This window comes from Macaca fascicularis, chromosome 2, assembly GCF_037993035.2.
Source record: "Macaca fascicularis isolate 582-1 chromosome 2, T2T-MFA8v1.1".
Lineage (NCBI taxonomy): Eukaryota > Metazoa > Chordata > Mammalia > Primates > Cercopithecidae > Macaca > Macaca fascicularis.
In genome coordinates this window covers 136,121,678-136,131,881 of record NC_088376.1, presented here as the reverse complement: position 1 = coordinate 136,131,881, position 10,204 = coordinate 136,121,678, and the positions used below count along the sequence as shown (strand labels likewise).

The 10,204-nt window shown below is 48.5% G+C and overlaps 1 long non-coding RNA gene across 1 annotated transcript; it reads right to left on the bottom strand.

The window, feature by feature from the left end:
* Positions 1–811: 811 nt before the first annotated feature.
* On the bottom strand, positions 812–8,946 carry LOC141409701 (uncharacterized). Its single transcript, XR_012431363.1, has 2 exons — positions 8,828–8,946; positions 812–2,996 (listed from the first exon to the last, which is right to left on the bottom strand). It is a non-coding gene; the product is annotated as an uncharacterized lncRNA (long non-coding RNA).
* Positions 8,947–10,204: the final 1,258 nt, after the last annotated feature.

Here is a 10,204-nt window from a genome sequence, read left to right as displayed (position 1 = left end):
CAGGTTCTCTAAAGAAGTGAAGACTGAGCTGATAAAAGGAGAGGCAGCCAGGTGCGGTGGCTCACGCCTATAATCCCAGCACTATGGGAGGCTGAGGCAGGCGGATCACGAGGTCAGGAGTTCGAGACCAGCCTGGCCAACGTGGTGAAACCCCGTCTTTACTAAAAACACAAAAATTTAGCCAGGCGTGGTGGCAGATGCCCGCAGTCCCAGCTACTCAGGAGGCTGAAGCAGAAGAATCGCTTGAACCTGGGAGGAGGAGGTTGCAGTGAGCCGAGATTGTGCCACTGTACTCCAGCCTGGATGATAGAGTGAGGCTCTGTCTCAAGAAAAAAAGGAGAGGCAGCACAGGGAAAGTGGGCTGTCAGGAAAGAGGCTTCCCAGTGGAGGCAAGAGCCTGCAAAGGTCCTGAGACTGCCAGGACCGAGGCTGGAGGAAAGGAGAGATGGCTTGTGGGCCGAGAGAGAGGGAGCAGCTCAGGCTGGCAAGGCAGGCATGGGTCAGACAACATGAGGCCTCATGAGCATATCTTGTGTGGTCCATGAGGCTTCATCCTTAGAACAATGGGCCCCACTGAAGAGTTACAAGCAAGAGAATGAATCTCTTAGAATCACCCAAATGCCACCATGCAGAATAACTGTACATGCCTTGCTGTGTGTCCTTTGCAACTTGGGTCCAGGCACTCGCATTCACAAGCATAAAGCTATTGCTTTTTCGAATGCAGACCCGCACGACACCATCTTTTTTCCAAACTGCTTTTTCCTCTTAGCCATACATGGTGGACATCACTTCAGGTCAATGCATGTGGCTCTGTGTCATTACTTTAATGACTGCTTATTGTTCCGTGACATTAAGGGATCAAAATTTGGCTCTCCAGCCTCCGTCAATGGACATCGGGGTTGTCTTGTTCTCCCTCCCTTTGCGGACACCACGACAGTGCCATCCTCACGCATGCACCACTGCAGTTTTTCTTCAACCTCAGCGTGGCTGAATTCCCTTTTCCTCAACAATGTGGTCATCCCAAGGCATGGCCTGCCCTTGATCTGAAGGTTTAGATCTGAGTGCCAGTGGGGCTAAACAAGACGTATGGCTTTATTTGGCAGGGGTGAAGATGGCAGTTTCTACCCTGGTCCAAAGCAGATGGAGGGACCCGGAGAGAGATTAGAATAAAGAGGGAATTGGCAGCTGGGTCTTCCTTTGGGAGTGAGGGAGGCCAGCGAGGATGAATTAAATGTTTAAAAAAAAAAAGGTGAAATGAGCTGGAATCCAGCCATGGGCTCGTCTTGCATCTGACAGCAGCACATATGTCCGAGGAAGCTGGACTCTGTCACATACACTTTTCAGGGGAGCCTGTGTTAGAGTGGAGAGGGGCACAGAGTCTATGAGGCCCAGCCCATCTCACCCATCCTCATCCACCGCACCGCGCCCCAGCCTCAGCAGCCCTCCAATCTCTTATGCTGCCTTGCCCAGCCTGCCCCACCTCGGGACCTTTGCATGAACTGGACCCTCCACCTGGAATGTTCTTTCCACATCTTTCCATGGATGGCGACTTCTCATCCTCAGATCTCATTCATCTGTCCCATCTCCATGACGCCTTCACCAAACATCCTATTTAAAGCGGTCCTTCTGGCCAGGCATGGGGACTCACACCTGTAATCCCAACACTTTGAGAAGTGGAGGCAGATCATTTGAGGTCAGAAGTTTGAGACCAGCCCGGCAACATAGTGAAACCCCGTCTCTACTAAAAAATACAAAAATTCACCAGGTGTGGTGGCGGGTGCCTGTAATCCCAGCTACTTGGGAGGCTGAGACACAAGAATCACTTGAACCCAGGAGGCGGAGGTTGCAGTGAGCCAAGATGGCTCCTTTGCACTCCAGCCTGGGAGACAGAGCGAGACTCCATCCCAAAAAAAAAAAAAAGCCATCCTTCTTCCCAGCAGTACTCCCACACTGTCTGTCAAATCTCCCTCTTTATTCTCCTTAGGGCACCTATCAAGAGCATCTTGGTTTTTACTTTATCTGCTCTGAGTCCACCATCCCTTCCTAGGATAAAGACTCTGTGAGGACTGGGGTCTGTCTTTCTTATTTCTTATTCCCCATTGCCCAGCACACTGCCTGGGACAAGGAGCCCACAATGTATGTCTGATGAATGAAAGAATGAATGAATGGTGTCACACAGACCCGGGTTCACATTCCAGCTCTGCCATTATATGACCTTGGGTAAATATTTAATGACTTTAAGCTAGCTCCTTATTTTTAAAATGAGTGTGATCAAAGCTCCCACCTCACTAGATGGTCATGAAGATTAAGCAAGATGACGCCTGTCATGCACCAATCTCAGTGCCAGCTGCAGGAAGTATTTTGTGCAGAACAGGGAACAGAGGTCTTTCCAGAGGAAACCTGGCCTTTTCATGCACCAGTGCCACATTCAGTTCTTCCCTGGGCTTCCAAATCCATAATTCTACCCAGAACAGGTACAGCACAGGTCTCTGTATGGCTGCTGTAGACAGTTGAAGATAATTATCAAACAGGTTCTGGGGACCAAAATATTGTCACTTCTTTCCAACCCTGCTCAAAGATCAGTTTTTAACAATTAACAGGGCCTCTGAGGCAGGCTCTGACTTACTCATTAAGGTGGGAAGCCAGCCTCTCTCCACTGTCCACTTACAGATTTAAATGCCAATTATTACAGCCAACTAGGGCACACCCATGAGCTGACCAGCAGGATTAATTTGCACAGAATTTAACCATTGTTGGATGTGTCTATCCTCGAATTCTCAAATTCCCAGCGAGAAACCTTTGGACTTCTTTCATTAGCTGCTGCTGCACATGCAGAGAAGACAACTCCTACATGGATGGGGTTGGTAGCAAACAGGCTTTCCTCTTCCAGAATAGCCAGGAGCCAGGTTGTTCTCAAAGCATCGTGCTCCCTCTGCTGGACATTGTATAAACTGCAACTCCAGTATCCACATCAGCTCCCTCCTGAGTGTCTGTTACTAGGAACAATGGGGACACAAGACAGACGACCTTTTACTCCACTGAATGAAAGATAATCCTCTGTCACATATGACTTTTATTAAGTTACACATGGGAGGTGGGAGTGTAGACTCTTAAGATAATGGTAATTAAGGCTTTTGCCAAAATGAGGCCACACCTCGAAATCCTTTGCTGCAGATTTCAAAGCAAACTGGCACCTTGAGGGGACGGGGCGGTGGGGGAGTGTCTGGGCTTGTTTATGCTGAGCAAGAAAGGGCTTCCTGTTGCTAAGAAGGCCGGATCTGAAACTCCCAGAGCCTCCATGGGCTGCCAGCATTTCTTACACAACCCCCTTTGATGGCCTTGGCGCAAATTAATGAAACTGCACAGAGGTGATTTCCCTGGAGATCCACCGGGCTGAGAATTGAGGGAAGTTGAGGCTTGAGGCAGAAAGCTGGGGCTGGGGTGCCGCCAAGCCTGGGGCAGAGGGCGGCAGGGGGACGCTTCCCCAGGCTGCAGAAGTGGGTCCCCGGTCACTCGAATACAGGGGTGGGAGGGTAGGCCAATGAGGCCCAAAATCAGATCACTAGCGACACCCCATCAAGCTCACTCCTTTCAACCATACCTTTAGTTGTAGACATTTCCTACTAGAAACAGTGTCTTCTCATCATTCTTGATAAAAGCGGATTTTCTGCTGCTAAATTGAAAAGTCCCCGACTTTCCTTCTTGTCCTCTTCTGAACAGCTCTTTCCAACTCCCCTCCCTCCTTCCCTATGGAGATCACCCCTTGTTCACCATAAATGGCCACAACCCAGACACAAGGCTGAAGCCCATCCACGGGAGGACAGTTGAGAGGGTGACGGCATTCCACACCACGGAGTGGGCCCAGGATGGGAAAGAAGCTGTGTAAGCCTCGACCCTGGGCCTGGAGGGATGGCCAGGTATACTGAGAAAAAATACACACAGAACAGTTGTACAGTTCCATGCCAGACGCCCTGTAAGTGGCCAGCAAGGTTTCTAACTTGTCTGTATGAACAAGAGGACACACCCCAAATAGTCAGCACGTGCTACTTCAAGGGAGCCAGGTTGTTTGACAGGGAGGGGAGACTGGCATGTCCTTTCTACACCTGGGTGTCATGAGTCTGGTAAGAGGAGGATCCAGCTCTTGCCAGGTGGATCCCAGATGTGCCTCGGTGGAGCCTTTCCCCCGCTCCCACCTTGATTTCCACTTTGAGCTGTGTTGTCAGCTTTCACTGGAACGTGGCTCATGGCTCGCGGCGTATTTTTAGCACTCATACATCAGTCCTATTTGCCCTAGGTTTTGAACTTTGTAAGGCATGGACATGTCTTTGTAGCCCCTATATCTAGGCCAGCCTGGCCTACGATAGGTGCTCAATAAATTATTTCAAACTCTCTGGAATGAGAAGAAACATTTAGTAAATGTTTCCTAACAACTGGGAGAAGTGAATGACTTAGAAGCACACCACAAATAGAACTCCAATTGAATTAAAGAACTAAATAGAGAGAACCAAACACTCAGGGCGTCGCTGTGGTTCTTAAATTTCAGCAGGCAGCAGCATCACCAGGAGGGCTTGTTAATTTCTGAATGCATAGGTCTGTGGTGGGATCTGAGGTTTGCTCGTTCCAGTAGCTTCTCAGGTGATGGTGATGCTCCTGGGCGCCAGGGATCATCTGCTGAGAACTGCTGTCCTGCAGTCTTAGGGTAAATTACTCCATTTCAAGCAAAGGGAGAAATTACAAACAGAAAAGGGAGATTGGACCAACAGTTCTGGGACTTGGTTGCCCATCAGAATTAGGCCCACCCAGTGTGTTGAAATGTAGATTCCAAGGAGGTCACCCTCCAAAGCTGACAGTGGAGCCCAGGAATCTGTGTTTTTAAAACAAATTCCCCCAAGTGAGTCTAAGGCACAGCCAGGTTTGGGAACTACTGATTCACCTACACATATTTCAAACTTCAGAGAACGGAAGATACCACCAGAATGGAAGATAAAGAGAAAAACAAGGGTGGATTTGCATGGAATAGAGTAGAAGGCTGAGCAGCTCACTCCTTCATATCCTTCCAATCTCTGCTCAAATGTCACCCTTGGAGAGGCCTTCCCGGTCACCTCATATCTAATTGCAGCCCAACCCAGCACTTCCTGTCTTCTCTACCCTGCTCTAGTTTTTGTCTCCGTAATAGTAATTGCCACCTAACATTAGGTATTTACCCACTTTACTGCTTGTCTTCTGTCTCCCTCTAGAATGAAGACGACAGGAGGTGGAGAACTTGATCGCTTAGGCTCATTGCTATTCCTTGGGTGCTTGGACCGTACCAAACCTCAAGAACAATTTGTGGAGTGACAGAATGAACTATGATATCAGTAATTTTGGGTTCATTGAGACTTGTTTTATGGCTTGGTAATGGTCCAGTTTTATAACTGTTTCCTGAATATCAATAAGGATGTGTCTTTGCTAACTGTTGAGTACAGAATTCCACAAATGCCCCTTAAGTCAAGCTTATTGCTGATGCTATTGAAACTTCCTACATTCCTATTACATTTTTGTCTACTTGTTTGTGGCAAAATGTCCCACTATAATAGTAGATACTGTGTGACTAACAGTAGACAAATGTGTGACAATTAGGCACATTACATACATTATCTCTCTTATCATAGTAATCATTCCAGTTACTATCACTATGTAGTAAATGACCCCAAATTTCATGGCCAAAAAAAACCCCACCATTTTCTTATGCTCACAGAGTCTATGAGTCTGGAATTCTTGTCCATCAGAGTAGGGACAGCTCATCTCTGTTCCACAGTACCTGGGGCCTCAGCCTGGCAATGCCAAGGCTGGGGCAACGGAAGGCTAGGGATGAGGATTGCCTGCAGGTGTCTTCATTCACAGGTGTGATGTTGATGCTGCCTGTCAGCTGGGAACTGCGGTGGGGATGTCACTCCCTGAGGTCTCTTGACATGTGTTGGCTTGGGCTTCCTCACAACATGGCAGCTGGGGTCCAGAAGTGAGCATCCCAGGAGAAAGCGCATGGCCTTTTTATGATCTAGCCTCAGAAGTCACTTAGCATCCCTCTGCCATACCACAGCCAAGACCACATTCAAGGGGAGGGGACGTGAACCCCACCTCTTGATGGCAGAACTGTCAAGGTCACCTTACATAAAGAACATGTGGGAGGGGAGATAGTACTGCAGCCATCATTGGAAAATACAATCTGCCCCAGCACCCCTCTGAAATCGATTTTATTGTTCTCAATTTTAAATGTATTAGAACTAAGACATAGAAAGGTTAAGTAACTTGCCCAAGAGCACTCAGCGAGTTACTGGCAAAGTGAAGGCTTAATCCTAGGTCTCCCAGACTCTAAATTACATGACTGATTGATAGATAGATAATCTATATGTATATGTTGTGTGTGTGTGTGTGTGTGTGTATAATTCATTTATACTCAAGCTTATTTTTAAAAACAATTCAAAGTGGCTAAATGCAAAAAAAATCATAATGTTTCATATTCAGAAAGTAATTCCCATAACTTATTCATCCACTACTAGTATTTTTGGGTTCTCAGTAAGGGACATTCTTACTTTACGTTTCCCAAGCATAAGGCTGGTTTTTATTTCTGCGTAATGCAGTTATGAGAAACAAGGCGAACTAACAAGCAAGAATCAATCAACTTTCCAGGACCTTGGGAGGACACAAAGCTCCCCTCTGCTGTCTGCCCAGCTGAAAGAGCTTCTCTCAGACTTTCAGCATGGAGACAGCCCAGAGGTCATGGGACTTGGATCCCAGGAGGACCGGATGAGCCTGCCTTCCTCCTTCTCTTCCCCTCCACCTGAAGAGCAGAAATAATTACCTTTACCCTTCCCTACTTCACAGGAACATGCCAACCACGTGAGATCCAAGTCAGTGGAGTCCAAGCACAGAGCATTTTCTTTTTTTTTCTTCTTTTTTTTTTTTTTCGGAGCCTCACTCTGTCGCCCAGGCTGGAGTGCAGTGGTGCGATCTTGGCTCACTGCAACCTCTGCTGCCCAGGTTCAAGCAATTCTCCTGCCTCAGCCTCTTGAGTAGCTAGGATTACAGGTGCCTGTCACTGCACCAGGCTAATTTTTGTAGTTTTTAGTAGAGACAGGGTTTCACTATCTAGGCCAGGCTGGTCTTGAACTCCTGACCTTGTGATCCACCCACCTCGGCCTCCCAAAGTGCTGGGATTACAGGCGTGAGCCACCGCACCCGGCCCTGCACAGAGTATTTTCAAGACTTCCCTGAATTACCGGATAGAAAAGTGAACGGAAACCTAGAGACCTCGGGTTGTTGTGGGCCTCAGAATCCTGGGAACCCTTTTTTGAAATACAAATTCCCAGGATCCCCAACCAGAGCTTCAGAATCCTCAGGCTGGGGCCTGGCACATGTTAAAAGCTCCCCACGTGACTCTGTTCACCACCCTGAATGTAAACCAGTGATCCAGTATGAGGCCCAATATGCAGATGGTAAACAGAGAACCAGGGGTGCAAGTGGTCCCCACATAGTGACCCAGAAGGTCAGTGCCAGGCTGGGACCCCAGCCCCAGCAGCCTCCCTAAGATTTCCTTAAAGTACATTTTCTCTGCTCCAACGTGTGCCATGAGCTTGTTGATCAGGTTGAGCTGCTTATAATAAATAAATGGCAACAACAAATTTCCAGACCAAAGTCACAAAGGCCACCAGACCTTGGTGCAGGACAAGCTGTTCCAATCATATATGTTGCCTATTTTCATCCTCACTACAGGCCAAGAGGCAAAATTACAGTCATGCCCATTTCACAGATTGGGACACAGAGACCTTGAGAAGACATCTGTTTTAGCTGGGCTCAAATAGAACTAAGTCACCACAGCACTGCTGCCTTCACTTCCCTAATAGCTAAGCTCACCTCCCAGGCACCGGTTTAAGCCTTTTACAAAGTCCAGGGTACTTGGGTCAGATCTATGTCACACTAAATATACCCTTATTATTCCTATTTAACTGATGATCCACCGACACAAACATATATTGAGGCCTATTTTGCAGCAGGTGCTTTGTCAGGTGCTATTCATTCTTTGTGGTATTTAATTATTTCAGCAGAAGGCCCATTGCTCTACCCATTTCAGAGATCAGGAAACCAAGGTTTGGAGAAGTGAGTAATTTGACCAAATTTGCACAGCTGCTAAATGGCACAGGCGCCTATGCTTTGATGCTCTCGTTAAAGTATATGGACAGGCTGGGTGCAGGGTGCAGTGGCTCACACCTGTAATCCCAGAACTTTGGGAGGCTGATGTGGGTGGATCACTTGAGGCCAGGAGTTTGAGATCAGCCTGGCCAACATGGTAAAACCCCATCTCTACTAAAAAGTCCAAAAAAAAAAAATAATTAGCTGGGCATGGTGGCTTATGCCTGTAATCCCAGCCACCCGGGAGGCTGAGGCACAAGAATCAATTGAACCCAGGAGGCAGAGGTTGCCATGAGCCAAGATCACGGGCTGTGGCCTGGGTGACAGAGTGAGACTGTGTCCAAAAAAACCCAGTATATGGACAGTGTACAGACTTCATCTGGAGAATGTAAGCTCCCTATGGGCAACTTACATTCTATATGTAACTTATATACTAATAGATAACTTACAAGCTACTTATCATTAGTAACTTATAAATAATATAAGTGTGGTTTTGAACACCATTTTTCCTCAATGCCAGGCACGTGCACAGCAGCGGGCATGCTGTAGGTCTTCCAATAATCCAGTTCAATGCAATTAAATCCTTAACTCAACATGACAAAGAGTGAAACGTTCAGCCTCTCCTGGAAACAAATAGTACCTGCAATCCACACCTCACCTTTGTAGCTCCCGGCACTGGGCCCGGCACCCAACAGGGACTCGGCAGACTGCAGTGAATGGTGAATACCGCTTCCGAGGGGAGCTGTTTCCTCCTGAGCTTCCTTGGAGAGGATCTACAAAGAGGCCTTTTGGTTCGCGGCTGCGCAGCAAGCCGCCAGCAGGCCTTTGGCGAAAGCTGAGCAGAAAGCAGGCAGGTGGTTGTGCAATGGTGGAGGCGGGGGCTGCTCCCCCTGGATCACCCTCCAGCACTACCAGTTCCCTCTCCAGAGCCAGCAACCCCGGGGGCGTCCAGCAGCCCCTCACTCCTGCCAAGCCAGGCAGGAAGCATGGCTTCTGCTTACTCCCAGCCCCGTCCCCTGAAGGGACTTGGTCTAAACCAGTGAGGTGTTTTCCACAGAAACTCTTCAATCAGCTATTGTCATTTGCTGGCCTCTTCCTTGTTTGACAGTGAGGCTTTACCTTTGGAAAGGTTTTGTTCTGCCCCTCGGGGAGACCCAAGCTGGTCCTGAGATAGTGAGTGCAGCGTAGCATTTCCAAGGGTGTGCTCTGCTAAACAGGGTATCTACTAAAAATACAAAAATTAGCCGGGCGTGGTGGCGACCGCCTGTAATCCCAGCTTCCTGGGAGGCTGAGGCAGGAGAATCGCTTGAACCTGGGAGGCAGAGGTTATGCCGCATATCTGAATCGACACCCGGCGCTGCCCTCTATTCCGCTCAGAGCCTGGATGCAGCCTCAGAATCCTTCTCAACACATGTTCCGCTGTTCAGCGCCAGCCACCTGCCATTCCTGCTCGGTGCAGTTACTGAGTCTCATGGATTTAACTCTTTCTTTTCCAGCAGCTTACTCAAAAGCTATGGTAGGGCCGGGCACAGTGGCTCATGCCTGTAATTCCAGCACTTTGGGAGGCCGAGGCTGGGGGAGCACTTGGGGTCAGGAGTTCCAAACCAGTCTGGCCAACATGGCGAAACCACCTTTCTACTAAAAATACAAAAATTAGCTGGGCATGATGGTGGGTGCTGTAATCCCAGCTACTCGGGGGCTGAGGCAGGAGAATCCCCACAGGCAAGCAGAGGTTGCAGTGAGCCAAGATCTGGGTGACAGAGTGAAACACTGTCTCAAAAAAAAAGAAAAGGCAGGCATGGTGGTGGCAGGAAGCACAGGAAATGCCTCATGGGTGTCTGGGAGGAAGCAGTGCACACCTGAGTGGAGAGGAGAGGTGACCAGGAGGGGAAGACAGGGAGTGCGCCCCAGCAGCAGGGACGTTGCAGCAGGGAATGGGATTTCACCGGGAGAGAGAATGATTGCCCTGGGTCCTTGTTAATTGAAATACCGAAATTCCCCAGCAGCTGGAAAACAAAGGCTTCTGAGAGACTCA